Source organism: Cherax quadricarinatus, chromosome 70 (genome assembly GCF_038502225.1).
Source record: "Cherax quadricarinatus isolate ZL_2023a chromosome 70, ASM3850222v1, whole genome shotgun sequence".
In the NCBI taxonomy this organism is placed as follows: Eukaryota; Metazoa; Arthropoda; class Malacostraca; order Decapoda; family Parastacidae; genus Cherax; species Cherax quadricarinatus.
Window position 1 is genome coordinate 13,005,238 of NC_091361.1, and position 26,532 is coordinate 13,031,769.

Genomic DNA, 26,532 nt, shown 5'->3' on the forward strand with positions numbered 1-26,532 from the left:
GGCGAAGTTTTTAACCAGGTTGAGCTTGATGGGCAAAGATGGAAGAAATATGTCCCTTGGATCGGCTGATGGCTTCAGATGAATGTTCTTCACGTCTGCCTCATGTACTGAGGTGGCCACGTCCGTTGAATGTAGCGCTACATTCTACCCAGACTGTCCCAGAGGCACAGGAAATAGCAGTACTTTATAAATCCACTTTACAGTTTTCCTCCCAAACTTTTCATATTCGATCTTGCATTGTTTGATATGTTTGAAATTTCTTGCGAAAGCTAAAGGCAGAGTTGGTAGGGTGAGGCTAATGTGAAAGCAAGATTACTTCCGACTTGTTAGTAGATTAATTAAACAAATGCCATATTGCAGAATCATGAAGTTTACCCAAAAGCATCGAGCGAAAAGCTCATTAACACAACAGTAACTTACTGATTCTTTCAGTGTAGGCTTCAAGGTTTTTCTGTCAATTTTTGAACAAACTTACTCTCGTGTCTGGCTTCACTAAATTTCACTGGTGCATTCTTGAACCAAGTATCCTTGACTGTTCCTTAGATGAATTAAAATCGTGCACTTAACATCGTTCCTTAGATGTACTTATATCGTGCAATTATAATCGTTAAGGTCGCTGTGAGTCACTAGACGTGGTTCCTGGTAGTTGACTCCAGCTAGTTCAGACTCAGAAACTGGGTTATTGACTCATCATCATCCAAGGAAAATATATTTTCAGAGGATGGTGACAGTGGAACATGAAAATCTTGTGATATAGAAATAGTATTGTGTGATTCTTGGGTTCCCTCTATACCATCAGGAGTGCAAATAGCATGCATGACTTCCTTCAAGCAAAACCACTCACATAAGGAATTGGAGCAAGTCACACTGCAGCGATGAGACGCTCACATCTTGTGCTGATTTCCGACCTACATATAAAAGCAGTGACAATGAGTTGTTTTGACAAAACACGTGATGTTTTGTATCTCCATTGTAAGAGTAAAACTGCCACATATTGAAAAACAAATACTGCCACTTAAGCAAACATAGTCCATTACGGACTTACACCTTGACAGTCGAAGATACCACTAACTTTGACCAGGAAAAAATACGTAATCTAATTGTGATGAAGCAGTGTTATCAATTCACAAAACTCAAACAGAACAATAAATAATTATATAATGACCAAGCTCTCCGTAGACATTAATGTATATATGATACTAACTGAATCACTCTAGACATGGAAGATTTGATCGTCTAATATAATCATATACGTGCAAGCTCCTCCCAAGAAGCCCATCACTCGTAACCCTTTAAATCACCTGTATCTCAAAAAGAAATTTCGCGCTCTTAGATGTTAGTAATATTTTATCTCAGGTTATATACACTGCTGGATGTAAGCAGGAGTCTACTTGCAGGGCTACATATACTCTTGTTACCACCTCCCTACTGGGCGTCTACACTGCAAACTGAATTGTTTGCGATCCTAATATCGCTAAAACTATCTTAGGATCCTGTGCTTGACTCTATAATTATTATTGATTCTTTGTCGTTACTGAAGGTTCTTGACATACATAATGACTCAACATGCTCATTGTGGAAGCCAAATAAAGATACTCAAAAAAATCCGGGAAAAAGAATTAATGTACAATTGATATGGGAGCCATCACTCATTGGATTACTCCTTCATGATAAAGTTGAAACGATGGCCCAGAAAATTACCCCTGAAGGAAAAGGTAGAATAGAAGTGATGAAATTGAATATTTTAGGATTAAACCATACCCCCGGCCGGGATTGAACCCGCGGTCATAGAGTCTCAAAACTCCAGCCCGTCGCGTTAGCCACTAGACCAGCTAGCCACAATAAGATTCATCCAACTAGGTATATTTCTACACCATAGGAAAGTTAGCACAGGCACCTCTGTGACCACAAATGCAAGTTTTTACAGACGAATCTCCAGCTAGCGTGGCCGTGACGAACTCTAGCTCAAGTCCCTTCACTGCCGTCAACATGACTCAACTTTCCTATGGTGTAGAAATATACCTAGTTGGATGAATCTTATTGTGGCTAGCTGGTCTAGTGGCTAACGCGACGGGCTGGAGTTTTGAGACTCTATGACCGCGGGTTCAATCCCGGCCGGGGGTATGGTTTATTTGCAATCGTGTCATTACGATTTCTTGAGTCATTTTAGGATTGCAGTTAGCAGCCGCAGTGGATCTATGACCCATTATGATAACATGAACGTAGATAACTACGTTTATGGAGTAACTTTGTTAATACTGACTTATGTTGTAATGGCCGGACTTAGGCTTGGTTACAAGTACTTCTGGCGGTTTGGCAGACACATGATAAACGAAATGAAAAGTTTGTGACCAGCCTTACTGTCACTATCTTGAATTATATTGCCTACCTATTGAGGAATATGATAATAGTATAATAAAATATTTTTCAGGATATCTTATTAATGAAGGTAAGATACCAGATATAATAAACAAATTTCCTAAATTTACTTATAACAAATAAGTAAACTGAAGATATAAATCCAGATGTTTTCTTGCAAACTGTTTAGGGGCCTAGTTCCTTGGCTCTTGTATACAGCTCCATATACTGTTAGGTAAGACACATATGCAACAGTTAGGTATCTTTATTTCGAAACGTTTCGCCTACATAGTAGGCTTCTTCAGTCGAGTACAGAAAAGTTGATAGAAGCAGAAGAGACGTGAAGACGATGTAATCAGTCCATCACCCTTGAAGTTTTGAGGTGGTCAGTCCCTCAGTCTGGAGAAGAGTATTGTTCCATAGTCTGAAACAATATGGAGTTGAAGTGACAGGATGGAGCCTTATATACCACCAGGAGGTGAGATGTAGGTCACTAGTCCATATCCACAGGATAGATGTGGATACGACAATATACTAGCCACTTCTGTGGGAAAATTAATTGTTATACCAAGAGTTGACACATCTAACTGCCAGATATCTCTCGCCATTGAGGTCCCATAGACATAGTCCCATTGTCTTCCCCCCATACACACACACACACACACACACACACACACACACACACATACAAGATACTGCGGGGAATAGACAGGGTGGACAGAGATAGGATGTTCCAGAGAGGGGACACAGGGACAAGGGGTCACAACTGGAAACTGAAGACTCAGACGAGTCACAGGGACGTTAGGAAGTATTTCTGCAGTCATAGAGTTGTCAGGAAGTGGAATAGCCTAGCAAGTGAAGTAGTGGAGGCAGGAACCATACATAGTTTTAAGAAGAGGTATGATACAGCTCAGGAAGCAGAGAGAGAGAACCCAGTAGCGATCAGTGAAGAGGCGGGGCCAGGAGCTGAGTCTCGACCCCTGCAACCACAATTAGGTGAGTACACACACACACACACACACACACACACACACACACACACACACACACACACACACACACACACACACACACACACACACACACACACGCTAGACACATTTCTATATAGACATGTAAATTCATTCATCACCGTTCACATGAAACCTGTCTCTCTACCCAAACAAATATTTTTGAAAAGAAAAACGGTTGTGTGAGTACAGACACACAAACACGCAGATACGCAGTTGGGTTACATTCATAAAAAATGAGGAGTGTTAGGAGAATTTAGTGGAAATGAATAAAACAATTAAACCTGTATTTGTTTCATGACCAAATTGGGTTAGATCAATTGTTTTTCCTCTACCTTGCTAGTGTGTTTGATTCTTATTCTGTCTTGGGTTATGCAAGCCTTTGAGATGATAAAAGCTTACTCCTCCTTGGGATTTGCTCTCTAGGTTCCTCGAGAGGCTCCATGACTGTCTTCCACTGACAGAGGCAGGTAATAAACAGAATGGCTCTTCACAACTCGGGCTGAGGAACACGCCTCCTTCCTCCATTTTCTGCTCAAAATAATCCACACAGATTTAATGTTATTATTAAGATCACCTTAATCCTTATCTACTTATCTACTACTAACCCATCCATTCATAGTATCTTTTGTGTTATGCCTTCAACTACTTTTTTTGATTGACTTGTCAGGTTTTATCACTACTAACATCTTAGTATAATTCAACCAAAATGTTGGCCTTGGCGTGTCCTCTCTGCAGAAACTGCAGTGATAAGCAGTGAGTCAGGTGTGCACGTCTACTGTGTGACTAACACTGAGAGAGTAAATTTTCAGCTTCCCAGAATATCTCAGGAAAGTTAATCAGTGTGGTTAACTTCCACTGGGATTCATTTTAGGTCCTAACCAGAATTCGACCCGCAACAGTCGACTGACTCCTACTACTTATCATTAGGTAACAGGGACACTAGGTGCCATGAGAGTTGCCTCTAAGTCTGACCTCACACTGGATTTAACCCTAATAGGTTGTGAGCCGAACGTTCTACCATCTGAGCTACAAGGTACTTACCTGGAGTTTACCTGGAGAGAGTTCCGGGGGTCAACGCCCCCGCGGCCTGGTCTGTGAGCAGGCCTCCTTAGGTCAGTGTCCCAGGATGCGACCCACACCAGTCGACTAACACCCAGGTACCCATTTTACTGATGGGGAACATAGACAACAGGTGGAAAGAAACACGTCCAATGTTTCTACTCTGGCTGGGAATCGAACCCAGGCCCTCACCGTGTGAAGCGAGAGCATTAACCACCAGGCCACCAGAGCCTGACTTGTGGAAATTTTTATAATTTCCCTGTGCCTTGTGTGTAATAATTGAAGGCGATAATAGTGATTACATAGTGTAGGTGTGTAATGCTGGTGTGACTTTTGCAATGTGATAATTTACAGAGGAACCATTATATTTCCTATAATTTCCATGTTGCAATCATTTAATTGAGAAAATGTTAATGTTGGAAAAGTTAATATTCTGATAAGGAAAATGTATTACACACCTAGAAATATCAGTAAATTTAAATAAACATATGTGTACAAGACAAATGGTACAGAAGAGAAACAAATATGGCGTAAAGGGACGACGGGCCGGCGAGTTTGTGAATATTTTATCGAGCATTATCGTGGCCGATAGAATTGTCGACGGAATTTTTTCACAAAATAAATGAAGAGGAAATTCATCTAGAATGGTCCAGATATATAATGAAACGTAATCATAAAGGATGATATGAATGAAAAACAGGAAGTGGCAGCTGGAGACTCCAAATTGCCTACCACTTGTACCATCCACTAATTAATGTTCGCCTCGCAGTGTGTAAGGTACCTATGAATTGGCCAATATTAGGTTGGCTTTCAGTAGGGAGGCGTTTGGATATAGCACCAATGTAATGGGTAAGTGCATTAATTTGTTATAAAATCGTTTAATAAATTCAAAATTAATAGACCAACAAAATACTTAAAGCTGTTAAACCCAAATAACTTCTTTATAATTATACAGTCCACTAATTAGCCATTGTTACTGGCGTAAATTTTCATTATAAATATACAGGAAACATGTTCCTAATCCAGGGTCCTGGAGTTAGCTGGGGAGCTGAGACGGTGGACATTGAAGGAGGGACAGTGTGTGCGACCCCATTGTCTCTAGTCCCACAATTCTTTAAGATACATCAAGTTCAGAGTTCTCAATTATGTGGGTGGTAACTTAATTCGAGATTGAGTTCTTGTGAAAAATTTCCCACATAATTTCTAGACAGAGATTTTGGGGAATGTGTACTGTGGTAGTCTCCTGCTTGTTCTCGTGCAGTACGAGACATGGAGACATTGCAATAGAATCACCAATCGACTCCTAGATTTTAAGCCAGGGAGGGCGGTTGCACATCGTGAAATTCGAGAACCAAAAGGTACTTCTTGGCGAGATTATGTTTCTATTGTCAATGTTACTTTTTTTTCTATTTGATTAAGGTAACGAAGCTGAGTGCCAAGTCCTCTCTAGACCCTGTTCTCATTCTTCCGGTTACGGACGTCAACTTCGCACACCATGCTGAATTGCTACAGAAATTAAACATCTTGTCCGTATATATCAAGCGTTCCATCTTTTCCTCTTGTTTCTTTCCTACTAAACTGCCTGAGTTAACACCTTTGAATTTTACTTCTTGCATTGAGAAATTTTATGTTATCTTCACTCTATGCCAACATGGTCAACACTCTTTTCTTACCGTCCGTCTACACTTGGACCTGACGATGTCTATATCTTCGTGCTTCAACATTTACATACTTCAGAGTTCGTCGTCCTCTTAGTTCTCTTCAATCTTGTTTGACCTCAAGGGGTTCTTCCTTTTCAGTTGAAAACTGCCATTGTTGAACCTTTTCGTAAGCCACGTACTTCGGATCATAATACCTCTCACAATGCACTCATTGTTCTTACTAGTTAGTAAGTTTGGTAAACAATCGTTTGATTTGGTATTTGGAAACACATGTTTCTCCCTTCGACAATTTGGCTTTCGTAGGGGCGGATCCACTATCGACCCGTTACTCCGTTGATATACATATGTTAGTCTTGCCTTTGCGTCTAGACTCTTTGTCACCGAAGTGATTCCTGATCTCGAAAAAAAAACATGCTACCATCTAGTGTTACAACATCTTGACCCACGATCATTCATTAGACCTTCTGGGTAATCCGTTACTCCTCTTTAAGAATTTGTTGTCAAAGAATCACTTCTGTGTCCGGGTTAATAATACGTTTTCCTCTGTCCAGGCTGAAGGTGTCCCCCCCCCCTTTTTTTTTTTTACTCACGGTTTGACAAGGTTAGGTTAAGGATCCCTGAATGAGCAATAAAATGGTATAAAATACCGACAGGTTGTTTAGGTAAGACACATATGCAACAGTTATTCCAGACAATGGAACAATACTCTTCTCCAGACTGAGGGACTGACCACCTCAAAACTTTAAGGGTGATGGACTGATTACATCGTCTTCAAGTCTCTTCTGCTTCTATCAACTTTGCTGTACTCGACTGAAGAAGCCTACTGTGTAGGCGAAACGTTTCGAAATAAAGATACCTAACTGTTGCATATGTGTCTTACTTAAGGATCCCTAACTTTATTGACAAGCTAAGAGCTGTTACCTACATCAGCTCATTTGAAAGCATTTTTATTGTTATGAAACATACAGGTAAGGAACAGGATGAAGTTGGAGCCATCTGTGGGCCAGCATTTTCATCTGATCAACTGACCCTATATCAGCTTGCTATTAATGACCTTCTGCTCATCCAGTTAAGGATTCCTAGCTTTATTGACAAGCTAAGAGCTGTTACCTACATCAGTTCATTTGAAAGCATTTTTATTGTTATCGAACATACAAGTAAGGAACAGGATGAAGTTGGAGCCATCTGTGGGCCAGCATTTTCATCTGATCAACTGACCCTATATCAGCTTGCTATTAAGTACCTTCTGTTCATCCAGTTGATATTTGGTCGTCACTTTGTCGATGATTTTACTTCAGTTTTACGCAGGCGTTGACTGTTACCTATTAGCAGCCACTCTCTACAGTGCTATCAACCGTATTTCCCACTGGGTCACTTATCAAATTTTATGTTACTAAAATACATCAGACTACACTTAAAAGACTCCATGTCGTCCCTAATACTGCGTTATACCTGTACGGCTCCCGTATCCCTGAACGAAACACCGTCAAATTTCCCGTGAAAGCAAGTTGCCATAGCCGCCTGAGCCTCCTTAAAATCCTCGCCCATCTTGGGGACTGATTTGCGAACCATTCTTCATCTTCATTACTCTCTAATCCTATCTAAATTGGACTACGGCGACCAGTCGCTTGCTGCACCTACTACTACTATTTCCAAACATGATCCCATTCATTATCAACAATGGTTTATGTCTAGGTGCTTTTCGTTCCTCCCCAGTTGATAGCCTTTATGCACAACTATTGGTGTCATTTTTGCAAGATCATTTTAGGAAGCAAAGAATTCTTGACTGGTGCTGAACGGGTGACATGCAGCCTTAATGACCTCCCTCTAGTCGACGGCTTAACCCCCTCAACCAGCTGCTACTGTGACTTAATCAGGAGAACCCTGGACCCGACAATCGGCTAGTGGCAGCGCCATTTGCCTTGTGAGTGGTATTATTAAATACTTTCCCTCACTATAAACGTATTGAGCGTTGAAGTAACGTGGTAAGAGCTTTTTATCTTACCTCATCTCATTTTAAAGCCCAGTTCTTTCTAAGATATACTACAGTTCTCCAGGATGCTAAGAGCAACAGTTGGCTGATACACAAATAAATATTAACTGAAAAGTGAGCTGGAAGAGTGTTAGGAGAGTTGCCCTTGTGTTTACCAAGCAGGATTGATCACTAGTCTATACCAGCAAAGAATGATCCTTCGTACTAGCAAGGATTGATCCTTCGTCTTTACCAGACAGTACTTACCCTTCGGTTGTCAGCAGAAGTCACTACCACTGAGCTACGAGCCATCAAAAGATAAAGTTCAAGTATCAAGCACCAACAACTTCACTGATCAGTGTCAGAAAGGAGGCATGGCTGGCCTCGTGGATAATGATCCCAGTAGCCAACTTCGGGTAAACATCCTCCTCTTCCCCTGAATGGTCCATTCTTCCCGCTTTTCTTCTTCTCCTCTCTCCTCCTCAATCTTTCACAATCAATTTTCTCTTCCCCCTACTCCTTTCTCAGTCCTCCACTCTCCCTATCTATTCCCGTCTTCCGTTATCCATTTCCTCCCGTCTTTGCTCGCTAAGCTACAACTCGGGTTGACTCATAATTCTGTTCTGGAAGGAGGGAGAAAGGGAGGAGAGTATAACGGAAGGCAGGAAGGAGAGTGGAAGGAAGTAGAGATGGAATGATGGAATATGATAGTGTTGGTTACCAAATACCACTAGTTTCGTAATTTTTTTCATTACGTTCAAAAAAATTTTCACGATCTAATGAATAACCGCCATTTACTGCCCCTTACTGCGTCTTACTGCCTCTTACTGCCCCTTACTGCCCCTTACTGCCCCTTACTGCCCCTTACTGCCTCTTACTACCTCTTACTGCCTCTGCCAAGCCCCTTACTACCTCTTACTACCTCTGCCAAGCCCCTTACTGCCTCTTACTGCCTCTTACTGCCTCTGCCAAGCCCCTTACTGCCTCTTACTACCTCTGCCAAGCCCCTTACTGCCTCTTACTACCTCTTACTGCCTCTGCCAAGTCCCTTACTGCCTTTTACTACCTCTTACTACCTCTGCCAAGCCCCTTACTGCCTCTTACTACCTCTGCCAAGCCCCTTACTGCCTCTTACTACCTCTGCCAAGCCCCTTACTGCCTCTTACTACCTCTTACTGCCTCTGCCAAGCCCCTTACTGCCTCTTACTACCTCTGCCAAGCCCCTTACTGCCTCTTACTGCCTCTGCCAAGCCCCTTACTGCTTCTTACTACCTCTTACTACCTCTGCCAAGCCCCTTACTGCCTCTTACTACCTCTTACTGCCTCTGCCAAGCCCCTTACTGCCTCTTACTGCCTCTGCCAAGCCCCTTACTGCCTCTTACTACCTCTGCCAAGCCACTTACTGCCTCTTACTGCCTCTTACTGCCTCTGCCAAGCCCCTTACTGCCTCTTACTGCCTCTGCCAAGCCCCTTACTGCCTCTTACTACCTCTGCCAAGCCCCTTACTGCCTCTTACTGCCTCTGCCAAGCCCCTTACTGCCTCTTACTGCCTCTGCCAAGCCCCTTACTGCCTCTTACTACTTCTGCCAAGCCCCTTACTGCCTCTTACTACTTCTGCCAAGCCCCTTACTGCCTCTTACTACTTCTGCCAAGCCCCTTACTGCCTCTTACTACTTCTGCCAAGCTCCTTACTGTCTCTTACTACCTCTGCCAACCCCTTACTGCCTCTTACCACTTCTGCCAAGCCCCTCACTGCCCCTTACTTCCTCTGCCAAGCCCCTTACTGCCTCTTACTAACTCTGCCAAGCCCCTTACTGCCTCTTACTAGTTCTGCCAAGCCCCTTACTGCCTCTTACTACCTCTGCCAAACCCCTTACTGCCTCTTACTACTTCTGCCAAGCCCCTTACTGCCTCTTACTACCTCTGCCAAGCCCCTTAGGGGCTCTTACTATCTCTGCCAAGCCCCTTACTGCCTCTTACTACCTCTGCCAAGCCCCTTACTGCCTCTTACTACCTCTGCCAAGCCCCTTACTGCCTCTTACTACCTCTGCCAAGCCCCTTACTGCCTCTTACTACCTCTGCCAAGCACCTTACTGCCTCTAATTACCTCTGACAAGGCCCTTACTGCCTTTTACTACCTCTGCCAAGCCTCTTACTGCCTCTTACTACTTCTGCCAAGCCCCTTACTGCCTCTTACTACCTCTGCCAAGCCCCTTACTGCCTCTTACTACCTCTGGCAAGCCCCTTATTGCCTCTTACTACCTCTGCCAAGCCCCTTACTGCCTCTTACTACCTCTGCCAAGCCCCTTACTGCCTCTTACTACCTCTGCCAAGCCCCTTACTGCCTCTTACTACTTCTGCCAAGCCCCTTACTGCCTATTACTACCTCTGCCGAGCCACTTACTGCCTCTCACTACATCTGTCAAGTACCTTACTGCCTCTTACTACCTCTGCCAAGCCCCTTACTACCTCTTACTACCTCTGTCAAGCCCCTTACTGCCTCTGCCAAGCCCCTTACTGCCTCTGCCAAGCCCATTACTGCCTCTTACTACCTCTGCCAATCCTCTTACTACCTCTGCTAAGACCCTTACTGCCTCTTACTACCCCTGCCAAACCCCTTACCGCCTCTTACTACCTCTGCCACGTCCCTCACTGCCTCTTACTGCCTCTGCCAAGCCCCTTACTGCCTCTTACTACCTCTGCCAAGCCCCTTGCTGCTTCTTACTACCTCTGCCAAGCCCCTTACTGCTTCTTACTACCTCTGCCAATCCCCTTACTGCCTCTTACTACCACTGCCAAGCCCCTTACTGCCTCTGCCAAGCCACTTACTGCCTCTTACTACCTCTGCCAAGCCCCTTACTGCCTCTTACTACCTCTTCCAAGCCCCTTACTGCCTCTTACTACCTCTGCCAAGCCCCTTACTGCCTCTGCCAAGTCCCTTACTGCCTCTTACTACCTCTGCCAAGCCCCTTACTACCTCTGCCAAGCCCCTTACTGCCTCTTACTACCCCTGGCAAACCCCTTACCGCCTCTTACTACCTCTGCCAAGCCCCTTACTGCCTCTTACTACCTCTCGCAAGCTCCTTACTGCCTCTTACTACCTCTGCCAAGCCCCTTACTACCTCTTACTACCTCTTACTGCCTCTGCCAAGCCCCTTACTGCCCCTTACTGCCTCTTACTGCCTCTGCCAAGCCCCTTACTGCCTCTTACTACCTCTACTGCCTCTGCCAAGCCCCTTACTGCCTCTTACTACCTCTGCCAAGCCCCTTACTGCCTCTTACTACCTCTTACTGCCTCTGCCAAGCCCCTTACTGCCTCTTACTGCCTCTGCCAAGCCCCTTACTGCCTCTTACTATCTCTGCCAAGCCCCTTACTGCCTCTTACTACCTCTTACTGCCTCTGCCAAGCCCCTTACTGCCTCTTACTGCCTCTGCCAAGCCCCTTACTGCCTCTCACTGCCTCTGCCAAGCCCCTTACTGCCTCTCACTGCCTCTGCCAAGCCCCTTACTGCCTCTTACTGCCTCTGCCAAGCCCCTTACTGCCTCTTACTGCCTCTGCCAAGCCCCTTACTGCCTCTTACTACTTCTGCCAAGCCCCTTACTGCCTCTTACTACTTCTGCCAAGCCCCTTACTGCCTCTTACTACTTCTGACAAGCCCCTTACTGTCTCTTACTACTTCTGCCAAGCCCCTTATTGCCTCTTACTACCTCTGCCAAGCCCCTTACTGTCTCTTACCACTTCTGCCAAGCCCCTTACTGCTTCTTACTGCCTCTGCCAAGCCCCTTACTGCCTCTTACTACCTCTGACAAGCCCCTTACTGCCTCTTACTACTTCTGCCAAGCCCCTTACTGCCTCTTACTACCTCTGCCAAGCCCCTTACTGCCTCTTACTACCTCTGCCAAGCCCCTTACTGCCTCTTACTACCTCTGCCAAGCCCCTTACTGCCTCTTACTACCTCTGCCAAGCCCCTTACTGCCTCTTACTACCTCTGCCAAGCCCCTTACTGCCTCTAATTACCTCTGACAAGGCCCTTACTGCCTTTTACTACCTCTGCCAAGCCTCTTACTGCCTCTTACTACCTCTGCCAAGCCCCTTACTGCCTCTTACTACCTCTGCCAAGCCCCTTACTGCATCTTACTACCACTGCCAAGCCCCTTACTGCCTCTTACTGCCTCTGCCAAGCCACTTACTGCCTCTTACTACCTCTGCCAAGCCCCTTACTGTCTCTTACTACCTCTGCCAAGCCCCTTACTGCCTCTTACCACTTCTGCCAAGCCCCTTACTGCCTCTGCCAAGCCCCTTACTGCTTCTTACTGCCTCTGCCAAGCCCCTTACTGCCTCTTACTACCTCTGACAAGCCCCTTACTGCCTCTTACTACTTCTGCCAAGCCCCTTACTGCCTCTTACTACCACTGCCAAGCCCCTTACTGCCTCTTACTACCTCTGCCAAGCCCCTTACTGCCTCTTACTACTTCTGCCAAGCCCCTTACTGCCTCTTACTACCTCTGCCAAGCCCCTTACTGCCTCTTACTACCTCTGCCAAGCCCCTTACTGCCTCTTACTACCTCTGCCAAGCCCCTTACTGCCTCTTACTACCTCTGCCAAGCCCCTTACTGCCTCTTACTACCTCTGCCAAGCCCCTTACTGCCTCTTACTACCTCTGCCAAGCCCCTTACTGCCTCTAATTACCTCTGACAAGGCCCTTACTGCCTTTTACTACCTCTGCCAAGCCTCTTACTGCCTCTTACTACCTCTGCCAAGCCCCTTACTGCCTCTTACTACCTCTGCCAAGCCCCTTACTGCCTCTTACTACCACTGCCAAGCCCCTTACTGCCTCTTACTGCCTCTGCCAAGCCACTTACTGCCTCTTACTACCTCTGCCAAGCCCCTTACTGCCTCTTATTACCTCTTCTAAGCCCCTTACTGCCTCTTACTACCTCTGCCAAGCCCCTTACTGCCTCTGCCAAGTCCCTTACTGCCTCTTACTACCTCTGCCATGCCCCTTATTGCCTCTTACTTCCTCTGCCAAGCCCCTTACTGCCTCTTACTACCTCTGCCAAGCCCCTTACTGCCTCTTACTACCTCTGCCAAGCCCCTTACTGCCTCTTACTACCTCTGCCATGCCCCTTACTGCCTCTTACTACCCCTGCCAAACCCCTTACCGCCTCTTATTACCTCTGCCAAGCCCCTCACTGCCTCTTACTGCCTCTGCCAAGCCCCTTACTGACTCTTACTACCTCTGCCAAGCCCCTTGTTGCCTCTTACTCCCTCTGCCAAGCCCCTTACTGCCTCTTACTACCTCTGCCAAGCCCCTTACTGCCTCTTACTACCTCTGCCGAGCCACTTACTGCCTCTTACTGCCTCTGCCAAGTCCCTTACTGCCTCTTACTACCTCTGCCAAGCACCTTATTGCCTCTTCCTACCTCTGCCAAGCCCCTTACTGCCTCTTACTACCCCTGCCAAGCCCCTTACTGCCTCTTACTACCTCTGCCAAGCCCCTTACTGCCTCTTACTACCTCTGCCGAGCCACTTACTGCCTCTCACTACCTCTGTCAAGCCCCTTACTGCCTCTTACTACCTCTGCCAAGCCCCTTACTACCTCTTACTACCTCTGTCAAGCCCCTTCCTGCCTCTGCCAAGCCCCTTACTGCCTCTGCCAAGCCCCTTACTGCCTCTTACTACCTCTGCCAAGCCTCTTACTACCTCTGCCAAGACCCTTACTGCCTCTTACTACCCCTGCCAAACCCCTTACCGCCTCTTACTACCTCTGCCAAGCCCCTCACTGCCTCTTACTCCCTCTTACTGCCTCTGCCAAGCCCCTTACTGCCTCTTACTACCTCTGCCAAGCCCCTTGCTGCCTCTTACTATCTCTGCCAAGACCCTTACTGCCTCTTACTACCCCTGCCAAACCCCTTACCGCCTCTTACTACCTCTGCCAAGCCCCTCACTGCCTCTTACTGCCTCTGCCAACCCCCTTACTGCCTCTTACTACCACTGCCAAGCCCCTTACTGCCTCTTACTGCCTCTGCCAAGCCACTTACTGCCTCTTACTACCTCTGCCAAGCCCCTTACTGCCTCTTACTACCTCTTCCAAGCCCCTTACTGCCTCTTACTACCTCTGCCAAGTCCCTTACTGCCTCTTACTACCTCTGCCAAGCCCCTTACTACCTCTGCCAAGCCCCTTACTGCCTCTTACTACCCCTGCCAAACCCCTTACCGCCTCTTATTACCTCTGCCAAGCCCCTTACTGCCTCTTACTACCTCTGCCAAGCCCCTTCCTGCCTTTTACTACCTCTGCCAAGCCCCTTACTGCCTCTTACTACCTCTGCCGAGCCACTTACTGCCTCTCACTACCTCTGTCAAGCCCCTTACTGCCTCTTACTACCTTTGCCAAGCCCCTTACTGCCTCTTACTACCTCTGTCAAGCCCCTTACTGCCTCTGCCAACCCCCTTACTGCCTCTGCCAAGCCCCTTACTGCCTCTTACTTCCTCTGCCAAGCCTCTTACTACCTCTGCCAAGACCCTTACTGCCTCTTACTACCCCTGCCAAACCCCTTACCGCCTCTGACTACCTCTGCCAAGCCCCTCACTGCCTCTTACTGCCTCTGCCAAGCCCCTTACTGCCTCTTACTACCTCTGCCAAGCCCCTTACTGCCTCTTACTACCTCTTCCAAGCCTTTTACTGCCTCTTACTGCCTCTGCCAAGCCACTTACTGCCTCTTACTACCTCTGCCAAGCCCCTTACTGCCTCTTACTACCTCTTCCAAGCCCCTTACTGCCTCTTACTACCTCTGCCAAGCCCCTTACTGCCTCTGCCAAGTCCCTTACTGTCTCTTACTACCTCTGCCAATCCTCTTACTACCCCTGCCAAGCCCCTTACTGCCTCTTACTACCCCTGCCAAACCCCTTACCGCCTCTTACTACCTCTGCCAAGCCCCTCACTGCCTCTTACTGCCTCTGCCAAGCCCCTTACTGCCACTTATTACCTCTGCCAAGCCCCTCACTGCCTCTTACTGCCTTTGCCAAGCCCTTTACTGCCTCTTACTACCTCTGCCAAGCCCCTTACTGCCTCTTACTACCTCTACCAAGCCACTGCCTTACTGCCTCTTAATACCTCTGCCGAGCCACTTACTACCTCTGACATGCCCCTTACTGCCTCTTACTACCTCTACCAAGCCCCTTACTACCTCTTACTACCTCTGTCAAGCCCCTTACTGCCTCTGCCAAGCCCCTTACTGCCTCTGCCAAGCCCCTTACTGCCTCTTACTACCCCTGCCAAACTCCTTACCGCCTCTTACTACCTCTGCCAAGCCCCTCACTGCCTCTTATTGCCTCTGACAAGCCCCTTACTGCCACTTACTACCTCTGCAAAGCCCCTCACTGCCTCTTACTGCCTTTGCCAATCCCCTTACTGCCTCTTACTACCTCTGCCAAGCCCCTTACTGCCTCTTACTACCTCTGCCAAGCCCCTTACTGCCTCTTAATACCTCTGCCGAGCCACTTACTACCTCTTACTACCTCTGACATGCCCCTTACTGCCTCTTACTACCTCTACCAAGCCCCTTACTACCTCTTACTACCTCTGTCAAGCCCCTTACTGCCTCTGCCAAGCCCCTTACTGCCTCTGCCAAGCCCCTTACTGCCTCTTACTATCTCTGCCAAGCCCCTTACTACTTCTGCCAAGCCCCTTACTGCCTCTTACTACCCCTGCCAAACCCCTTACCGCCTCCTACTACCTCTGCCAAGCCCCTTACTGCCTCTTACTACCTCTGCCAAACCGCTTACAACCTCTTTACTGCCTCTGCCAAGCCCCTCACTGCCTCTTACTGCCTCTAAAAAGCCCCTTACTGCCTCTTACTACCCCTGCCAAGCCCCTCACTGCCTCTTACTGCCTCTGCAAAGCCCCTTACTGCCTCTTACTACCTCTGACAAACCCCTTACTGCCTCTTACTACCTCTGCCAAGCCCCTCACTGCCTCTTTACTACCTCTGCCAAGCCCCTCACTGCCTCTTTACTACCTCTACTAAGCCTCTCCCTGCCTCTTACTACCTCTGCCAAGCCCCTTACTGCCTCTACCAAGCCCCTTACTGCTCTGCCAAGCCCGTCACTGCCTCTTACTATCTCTGCCAAACCCCTTACTTCCTCTTACTACCGCTGCCAAGCCTCTTACTGCCTCTTACTACTGCTGCCAAGCCCCTCACTGCGTCCTAATACCTCTGCCAAGCCTCTTACTGCCTCTTATTACCGCTGCCAAGCCCTTTACTGCGTCATACTACTGCTACCAAGCGCCTTACTGCCTCATAATACATCTGCCAATCCTCTTACTGCCTCTTAATACCTCTGCCAAGCCTCTTACTGCCTCTTACTACCGCTGCCAAGCCTCTTACCTAAGAACATAAGAAAGAAGGAACACTGCAACAGGCCTACTGACCCATGCGGAGCAGGTAGATGCCCCCCCCCCCGGATTATCCCAATGACCCACCCAGTCTGGTCATCCCCACTGAAGGATGGAGCATCGTACCAGGCCCAGCAGCACAAGCTAATCAGGTCCAACTCGCACCCACCCACACCCACTCATGTATTTATCTAACCTATTTTTTAAACTACACAACGTTTTAGCCTCAATAACTGTACTCGGGAGCTTGTTCCACTCATCCACAACTCTATTACCAAACCAGTACTTTCCTATATCCTTCCTGAATCTGAATTTTTCCAACTTGAAACCATTGCTGCGAGCCCTGTCTTGCCTGGAAATTTTCAGCACACTATTTACATCCCTTTTATTTATTCCTGTTTTCCATTTATACACCTTGATCATATCCCCCCCTAGTTCTACGCCTTTCGAGAGAGTGCAGATTCAGGGCCTTCAGTCTACCCTCATAGGGAAGATTTCTGATACATGGGATCATCTTTGTCATCCTCCTCCGTACGTTTTCCAGAGCATTTATATCCATTCTGTAATACGGTGACCAGAACTGAGCAGCATAGTCTAAATGAGGCTTAACCAAGGATATATAGAGTTGAAGAACAAACCTGAGGACTTCTATTATTTATACTTCTAGATATGAAGCCAAGAATTCTGTTAGCTTTATTGCGAACACTAATGCACTGTTGTCTTGGTTTTAGATTACTGCTAACCAGAACTCCTAAATCCTTTTTGCAATCAGTAGTATTAAGATCTACATTATTTAGTTTATATGTGGCATGGTTATTTAACTGTTCAACATGTAGAACTTTGCATTTGTCAATATTAAACTGCATCTGCCACTTCTCCGACCATTGCATCAGTCTATTCAAATCATCCTGGAGTGCTCTAATGTCCTCATTAGAATGAATTGGACGGCCTATTTTGGTGTCATCAGCAAATTTGCTTATATCGCTATTTATTCCCTCATCTATGTCGTTTATGTAAATTTTGAACAACAACGGGCCCAACACTGACCCCTGAGGAACACCGTTTGTTACGTGCCCCCATTCTGATTTCTCCTCCTATTCCGTGTGCCCTAAGTTTCCTCAGTAGCCTCTGGTGTGGAACTCTATCGAAAGCGTTACCGATGTCCATATACACAATATCATATTCATTACCATGATCTACCTCCTCAAGCACCTTAGTGAAAATAAGTTAGTAAATTCGTAAGACAGGAACGCCCCTTTGTAAAACCGTGTTGAGAATCATTAATCAATCTGTGCCTCTCAAGATGGCTACGAATTGCTTCGGCAATTATTGATTCCACCAGGCCACCAGGCTCTGGTGGCCTGGTGGTTAACGCTCTCGCTTCACACGGTGAGGGCCTGGGTTCGATTCCCAGCCAGAGTAGAAACATTGGACGTGTTTCTTTCCACCTGTTGTCTATGTTCCCCATCAGTAAAATGGGTACCTGGGTGTTAGTCGACTGGTGTGGGTCGCATCCTGGGACACTGACCTAAGGAGGCCTGGTCACAGACCGGGCCGCGGGGGCGTTGACCCCCGGAACTCTCTCCAGGTAAACTCCAGGTAAACTATGGAGGTAAGGCTTATAAATAGGTATTACATTTACCATTTTCCACTTATCAGGCACTATGCTAGTTTGTAGTGATATGTTAAAAAGATTAGACAAAGGTATTCTAAGTTCCTCTTTACATTCCTTTAACACCCTTGTAAACAGTTCATCAGGGCCTGGGGATTTGTTAGGTTTTAGTTTCTCTATTTGTCTGAGGACCATATCACTAGTTACCGCTGCCAAGCCGTTTACTGCCTCTTACTACCGCTACCAAGCCCCTTACTGCCTCTTAATACCTCTGCCAATCCTCTTACTGTCTCTGCCAAGCCCCTTACTGCCTCTGCCAAACCCCTTACTGCCTTTCGCTTTCTCTGTCCGTCCCTTCCCGATCATCCTTAGTCCCTTAGCCTTTGCTGCTTCCTTCTGCCCCCTGCCCACCCTCTTGCCCCTTGCTCTCCCTCTTTCCCGTTGCCCACCCTCTTGCTCCTTGCCCTCCTTCTTGCCCCTTGTCCTCTCTCTTGCCCCTTGCCTTCCCTCTTGCCCATTGTCCTCCCTCTTACCCCTTGCCCACCCTCTTGTCTTGCCCCTTTCCCTCCCTCTTGCCCATTGCCCTCCCTCTTGCCCATTGCCCACCCTCTTGCCCATTGCTCACCCTCTTGCCCCTTGCCCATCCTCTTCCTAGCCTCCTTAAAACACTTGCGCGTCGTCTACAAATTAAGTGAAGCGTAAAGCTGCCTCGTAGACTTCAGTGTATTTTTCGCGGCTATAACTAAGCACTTTGTTTTTACCTCCCTAAAACTTTGGGGTCATTGCCACCCACCTTCCCCAGGACCTTGATGCCACCCACCTTCCTCAGGACCTTGATCTCTCCCACCCACCTTCCTCAGGACTTTCATCTCTGCCACCCACCTTCCCCAGGACCTTGATCTCTGCCACCCACTTTCCCCAGGACCTTGATCTCTGTCACCCACCTTCCCCAGGACTTTGATCTATGCCATCCACCTTCCCAAGGACCTTGATCTCTGCCACTCACCTTCCTCAGGACCTTGATCTCTGCCACTCACCTTCCTCAGGACCTTGATCTCTGCCACCCACCTTCCCCAGGACCTTGATCTATGCCACCCACCTTCCCAAGGACCTTGATCTCTGCCACCCACCTTTTTCAGGACCTTGATCTATGCCACCCATCTTCCCCGGGACCTTGATCTCTGCCATTCACCTTCCTCAGGACCTTGATCTCTGCCACTCACCTTCCTCAGGACCTTGATTTCTCCCACCCACCTTCCTCAGGACCTTGATCTCTCCCACCCACCTTCCTCAGGACCTTGATCTCTGCCACCCACCTTCCTCAGGACCTTGATCTCTGCCACCCACCTTCCTCAAGACCTTGATGTCTGCCACCCACCTTCCCCAGGACCTTGATGTCTGCCACCCACCTTCCCCAGGACCTTGATGTCTGTCACCCACCTTCCCCAGAACCTTGATGTCTGCCAAACACTTTCCCCAGAACCTTGTCTGCCACCAACCTTCCCCAGGAACTTGATGCCTTCCATCCACCTTCCCCAGGACCTTGATGTCTGCCACCTACCTTCCCCAGGACCTTGATGTCTGCCACCCACCTTCTCCAGGTCCTTGATCTCTGCCACCCACCTTCCCCAGGACCTTGATCTCTGCCACCCACCTTCCCCAGGACCTTGATGTCTGCCACCCACCTTCCCCAGGACCTTGATGTCTGCCACCCACCTTCCCCAGGACCTTGATCTCTGCCACCCACCTTCCTCAGGACCTTGATCTCTACCACCCACCTTCCCCAGAACCATGATCTCTGCCACCTACCTTCCTAAGGACCTTGATATCTGCCACCCACCTTCCTCAGGACCTTGATATCTGGCACCCATTCTCCTCAGGACCTTGATCTCTGCCACCCACCTTCCCCATGACCTTGATCTCTGCCACCCACTTTCCACAGGACCTTGATCTCTGCCACCCACCTTTCTCAAGACCTTGATCTCTTCCACCCATCTTCCCCATGCCCTTGATCTCTGCCACCCACCTTCCTCAGGACCTTGATCTCTGCCACCCACCTTCCCAATGACCTTGATGTCTGTAACCCACCTTCCTCAGGACGTTGATCCCTGCCACCCACCTTCTCCATGACCTTGATCTCTGCCACCCACCTTCTTCATGACCTTGATCTCTGCCACCCACCTCCCGAACCTTGATCTCTGCCACCCACCTTCCTCAGGACCTTGTTCTCTGCCACCCACTTTCCTCAGGACCTTGATCTCTGCCACCCACTTTCCTCAGGACCTTGATCTCTGCCACCCACCTTCCTCAGGACCTTGATCTCTGCCACCCACCTTCCCCATGACCTTGATCTCTGCCACCCACCTTCATCAGGACCTTGATCTCTGCCACCCACCTTCCTCAGGACCTTGATCTCTGCCACCCATTTTCTCCATGACCTTGATGTCTGCCACCCACCTTCCTCAGGACCTTGATCTCTGCCACCCACCTTCTTCATGACCTTGATCTCTGCCACCCACCTCCCGAACCTTGTTCTCTGCCAACCACTTTCCTCAGGACCTTGATCTCTGCCACCCACCTTCAGCAAGACCTTGATGTCTGTCACCCACATTCCTCAGGACCTTGATATCTGCCACCCACCTTCCCCAGGACCTTGATCTCTGCCACCCACCTTCATCAGGACCTTGATCTCTGCCACCCACCTTCCTCAGGACCTTGATCTCTGCCACCTATTTTTCCATGACCTTGATGTCTGCCACCCACCTTCCTCAGGACCTTGATGTCTGCCACCCACCTTCCTCAGGACCTTGATGTCTGCCACCACCTTCCCCATGACCTTGATCTCTGCCACCCACCTTAATCAGGACCTTGATCTCTGCCATTCACCTTCCTCAGGACCTTGATCTCTGCCACCCATTTTCTCCATGACCTTGATGTCTGCCACCCACCTTCCTCAGGACCTTGATCTCTGCCACCCACCTTCCCAATGACCTTGATGTCTGTCACCCACCTTCCTCAGGACGTTGATCCCTGCCACCCACCTTCTCCATGACCTTGATCTCTGCCACCCACCTTCTTCATGACCTTGATCTCTGCCACCCACCTCCCGAACCTTGATCTCTGCCACCCACCTTCCTCAGGACCTTGTTCTCTGCCACCCACCTTCCTCAGGACCTTGATCTCTGCCACCCACTTTCCTCAGGACCTTGATCTCTGCCACCCACCTTCCTCAGGACCTTGATCTCTGCCACCCACCTTCCCCATGACCTTGATCTCTGCCACCCACCTTCATCAGGACCTTGATCTCTGCCACCCACCTTCCTCAGGACCTTGATCTCTGCCACCCATTTTCTCCATGACCTTGATGTCTGCCACCCACCTTCCCCAGGATCTTGATGTCTTCCATCCACCTTCCTCAAGACCTTGATCTCTGCCACCCACCTTCCTCAGAACCTTGATCTCTGCCACCCATTTTCTCCATGACTTTGATGTCTGCCACCCACCTTCCTCAGGACCTTGATGTCTGCCACCCACCTTCCTCAGAACCTTGATGTCTGCCACCCACCTTCCCCAGGACCTTGATCTCTGCCACCCATTTTCCCCAGGTCCTTGATCTTTGCCATCAACCTTCCCCAGGACCTTGATCTTTGCCACCCACCTTCATCAGGACCTTGATCTCTGCCACCCACCTTCCTCAGGACCTTGATGTCTGCCACACACCTTCCCCAGCACCTTGATCTCTGCCACCCACCTTCTCCATGCCCTTGATTTTTGCCACCCACCTTCCTCAGAACCTTGATATGTCACCCACCTTCCCGAGAACCTTGATCTCTGCCACCCACCTTCCCCAGGACCTTGATCTTTGCCATCCACCTTCCACAGGATCTTGATCTTTGCCACCCACCTTTCCTCATGACCTTGATGTCTGTCACCCACATTCCTCAGGACCATGATCTCTGCCACCCACCTTCCCCAGGACCTTGATCTCTGCCACCCACCTTCCCCAGGATCTTGATGTCTTCCATCCACCTTCCCCAGGACCTTGATGTCTGCCACCCACCTTCTCTAGAACCTTGATCTCTGCCACCCACCTTCCCCAGCATCTTGATCTCTGCCACTCACCTTCCCAGGACCTTGATGCCTGCCACCCACCTTCCTCAGGACCTTTATCTCTGCCACCCACCTTCCTCAGGATCTTTATGTCTGCTACCCACCTTTACAAGGACCTTGATGTCCGCCACCCACCTTCCTCAGGACCTTGATCTCTGCTACCCACCTTCCTCAGCATCTTGATCTCTGCCACCCACCTTCCTCAGGACCTTGATCTCTGCCACCCACCTTCCCCAGGATCTTGATGTCTTCCATCCACCTTCCCCAGGACCTTGATGTCTGCCACCCACCTTCTCTAGAACCTTGATCTCTGCCACCCACCTTCCCCAGCATCTTGATCTCTGCCACTCACCTTCCCAGGACCTTGATGCCTGCCACCCACCTTCCTCAGGACCTTTATCTCTGCCACCCACCTTCCTCAGGATCTTTATGTCTGCTACCCACCTTTCCAAGGACCTTGATGTCTGCCACCCACCTTGCACAGGACCTTGATGTCTGCCACCTTCCTGAGGACCCTGATGTCTGCCATCCACCTTCCCCATGACCTTTATATCTGCTACCCACCTTTCCCAGGGCCTTGATGTCTGCCACCCACCCTCCTTAGGACCTTAATGTCTGCCATCCACTTTCCCAGGACCCTGATGTCTTCCATCCATCTTCCCCATGACCTTGATCTCTGCTACCCACCTTCCTCAGGACCTTGATGTCTGCCACCCACATCTTCACCAGGACCTTGATGTCTGCCACCCACCTTCCCCAGGACCTTGATCTCTGCCACCCACCTTCCCCAGGACCTTGATCTCTGCCACGCACGTTCCCTAGGACCTTGATCTCTGTCATCCACTTCCCCGAGCCTTGATCCTTGCCACCCACCTTCCCCAGGATGATAACCATTACCACTCATCCACCCACGATAATAATCTTTATTTACTACAAGTACATGTACAAGGTATACAGTCCTAGCTGACATTAATGACATACTGCTATATAGAAAGCCGCTTGTTATGCTGAGCATTTCTGGCAAATTAGGTCAGTTTTGTCCCAGGATGCGACCCACACCAGTCGACTAACACCCAGGTACCCATTTTTGTATTGATGGGTGAACATGGACAGCAGGTGTGTTATGGAAAGACGTCCTAATGTTTTCCAGCCGTACCGGAGATTCGAACTCCGGACCTCAGGGTGTGAGCTGAGTGCGCTACCGATCGAGCTACGGGACACGATGGTGTCCTCTACCAGTCATCCACCGAAGATGGTGGCCACTACCACCCATCTACCCACGATGGTGGCCACGACCACCCATTCACTCACGATGGTGGCCACTTCCACGTTGCCACATTGAAAACCTCTGTTCCACATGGCACATTACTCACATTACTCTGTCACCCACATTCCTCAGGACCATGATCTCTGCCACCCACCTTCCCCAGGACCTTGATCTCTGCCACCCACCTTCCTCAGGATCTTGATCTCTGCCACCCACCTTCCTCAGGACCTTGATCTCTGCCACCCACCTTCCCCAGGATCTTGATGTCTTCCATCCACCTTCCCCAGGACCTTGATGTCTGCCACCCACCTTCTCTAGAACCTTGACCTCTGCCACCCACCTTCCCCAGGACCTTGATTTCTACCACCCACCTTCAGCAAGACCTTGATTTCTGCCACCCACCTTTCCCAGGACCTTGATATCTGCCACCCACCTTCCCCAGGACCTTGATCTCTGCCACTCTCCTTCCTCAGCGCCTTGATATCTGCCACCCACCTTCCCCAGCATCTTGATTTCTGTCACCCACCTTCCCCAGCATCTTGATCTCTGCCACTCACCTTCCCAGGACCTTGATGCCTGCCACCCACCTTCCTCAGGACCTTTATCTCTTCCACCCACCTTCCTCAGGACCTTGATGGCTGCCACCCACCTTCCTGAGGACCCTGATGTCTGCCATCCACCTTCCCAATGACCATATCTGCTACCCACCTTTCCCAGGGCCTTGATGTCTGCCACCCTCCCTCCTTAGGATCTTAATGTCTGCCACCCACCTTCCCAGGACCCTGATGTCTGCCATCCATCTTCCCCATGACTTTGATCTCTGCTACCCACCTCCCTCAGGACCTTGATGTCTGCCACCCACATCTTCCCCAGGACCTTGATCTCTGCCACCCACCTTCCCCAGGACCTTGATCTCTGCCACCCACCTTCCCCAGGACCTTGATCTCTGCCACGCACGTTTCCTAGGACCTTGATCTCTGTCATCCACCTTCCCCGAACCTTGATCCTTGCCACCCATCCACCCAGGATGATAACCATTACCACTCATCCACCCACGATAATAATCTTTATTTACTACAAGTACATGTACAAGGTATACAGTCCTAGCTGACATTAATGACATACTGCTATATAGAAAGCCGCTTGTTATGCTGAGCATTTCGGGCAAATTAGGTCAGTTTTGTCCCAGGATGCGACCCACACCAGTCGACTAACACCCAGGTACCCATTTTTGTATTGATGGGTGAACATGGACAGCAGGTGTGTTATGGAAAGACGTCCTAATGTTTTCCAGCCGTATCGGGGATTCGAACTCCGGACCTCAGGATGTGAGCTGAGTGCGCTACCGATCGAGCTACGGGACACGATGGTGTCCTCTACCAGTCATCCACCGAAGATGGTGGCCACTACCACCCATCTACCCACGATGGTGGCCACTTCCACGTTGCCACATTGAAAACCTCTGTTCCACATGGCACATTACTCACCCACATCCTGTTCCTCATCCTCATATCAGAAATAGATAGAGATGTGAGCCATAGCACCGTGCCATCCTTTGCAGACGATATTAGAATCTGCAAAAAAGTGTCATCCATTAAAGACACGGTTAAGTTTTCCAATGGGCAACGGAAAACAATATGATGTTCAATGAGGACAAATTCCAACTACTCCTTTATGGAAAACTAGAGAAAATAATATCTAGAACTGAGTATACTACAAACTCTAATTACACAAGCGGAAAAGTTATGTGAAGGACCTGGGAGTGGTAAAGTCTGAGGATCTCGCCTTCAAGGATCACAAGAATGGCACTATTACATCTAAAAAAATGATAGGATGGATAACGAGAACCTTCAAAACAAGGACAGTGCTGTATGATCCTTTTCGCTTTAGTGCTTTCTTTGATTATAATAAAAATAATAATTCAAAACAAGGGATGCCAAAAAACTGATGATCTTTTTTAGGTACTGCTGTATACTGCAGGTGAAATCGCAGATCAAGAGAATATACAAACACCTTCACTGCATATACAAGATCTCCCAAACACTTTAACTACTGAGAAGGCTTGGAATCACTTGACCTCTACTCACAGGAGCGCAGGCGAGAGAGATGCATCATAATCTACACTTGGAAAATCCTAGAGGGACTGGTCCCTAATCTGCACATAGAAATCACTCCAACGAAAGCAAAAGACTGGGCAGACTGAAAAGTAGGGAAGCCATTAGTACACTAAGAGAAAACACAATAAGTGTCCTGGGTCCAAGACTGTTCAACAGCCTCCCAACAGGCGTAAGGTGAATTACCAATAGACCCCTGGTAATGAATATGATATTGTGTATATGTACTTCAGTAAGGCTTTCGATAGAGTTCCACATCAGACTTTCGAGGAAACTTAAGGCACAAAGAATAGGAGGAGAAATTTTTTCCTGGGTAGAGGCGTGGTTGACAAATAGGCAGCAAAGAGTTTGCATAAATGGGGAGAAATCAGAATGGGGGCACGTCACAAGCGGTGTTCCTCAGGGGTCAGTGTTGGGTCCCTTGTTGTTTACAATTTATATAAACGATATAGATGAGGGAATAAATAGCGACATAAGCAAATTTGCTGATGACACCAAAATAGGCCGTCCAATTCATTCTATTGATGACATAAGTGCACTCCAGGATGATTTGAATAGACTAATGAAATGGTCGGAGAAGTGGCAGATGTAGTTTAATATTGACAAATGCAAAGTGCTAAATGTTGGACAGGACAATAACCATGTCACTTACAAACTAAATAGTGTAGATCTTAATACTGCTGATTGCGAAAAGGATATAGGAGTTCTGGTTAGCAGTAATCTGAAATCAAGACAAAAGTGCATTAGTGTTCGCAATAAAGCTAACAGAATCCTTGGCTTCATATCAAGAAGTATAAATAATAGAAGTCCTCAGGTTTGTTCTTCAACTCTATATATCTTTAGTTAGGCCTCATTTGGATTATGCTGCACAGTTCTGGTCACCGTATTACAGAATGGATATAAATGCACTGGAAAACGTACAGAAGAGGATGACAAAGTTGATCCCATGTATCAGAAATCTTCCCTATGA

At 48.2% G+C, this 26,532-nt stretch overlaps 1 protein-coding gene across 2 annotated transcripts in view; it reads left to right on the top strand.

Moving 5' to 3' along the window:
* LOC128702379 (whirlin) overlaps positions 1 to 26,532 on the top strand; it is a 1,352,782-nt gene that overhangs the window by 931,858 nt on the left and 394,392 nt on the right. The gene's annotated exons all lie outside the window — the stretch shown is intronic.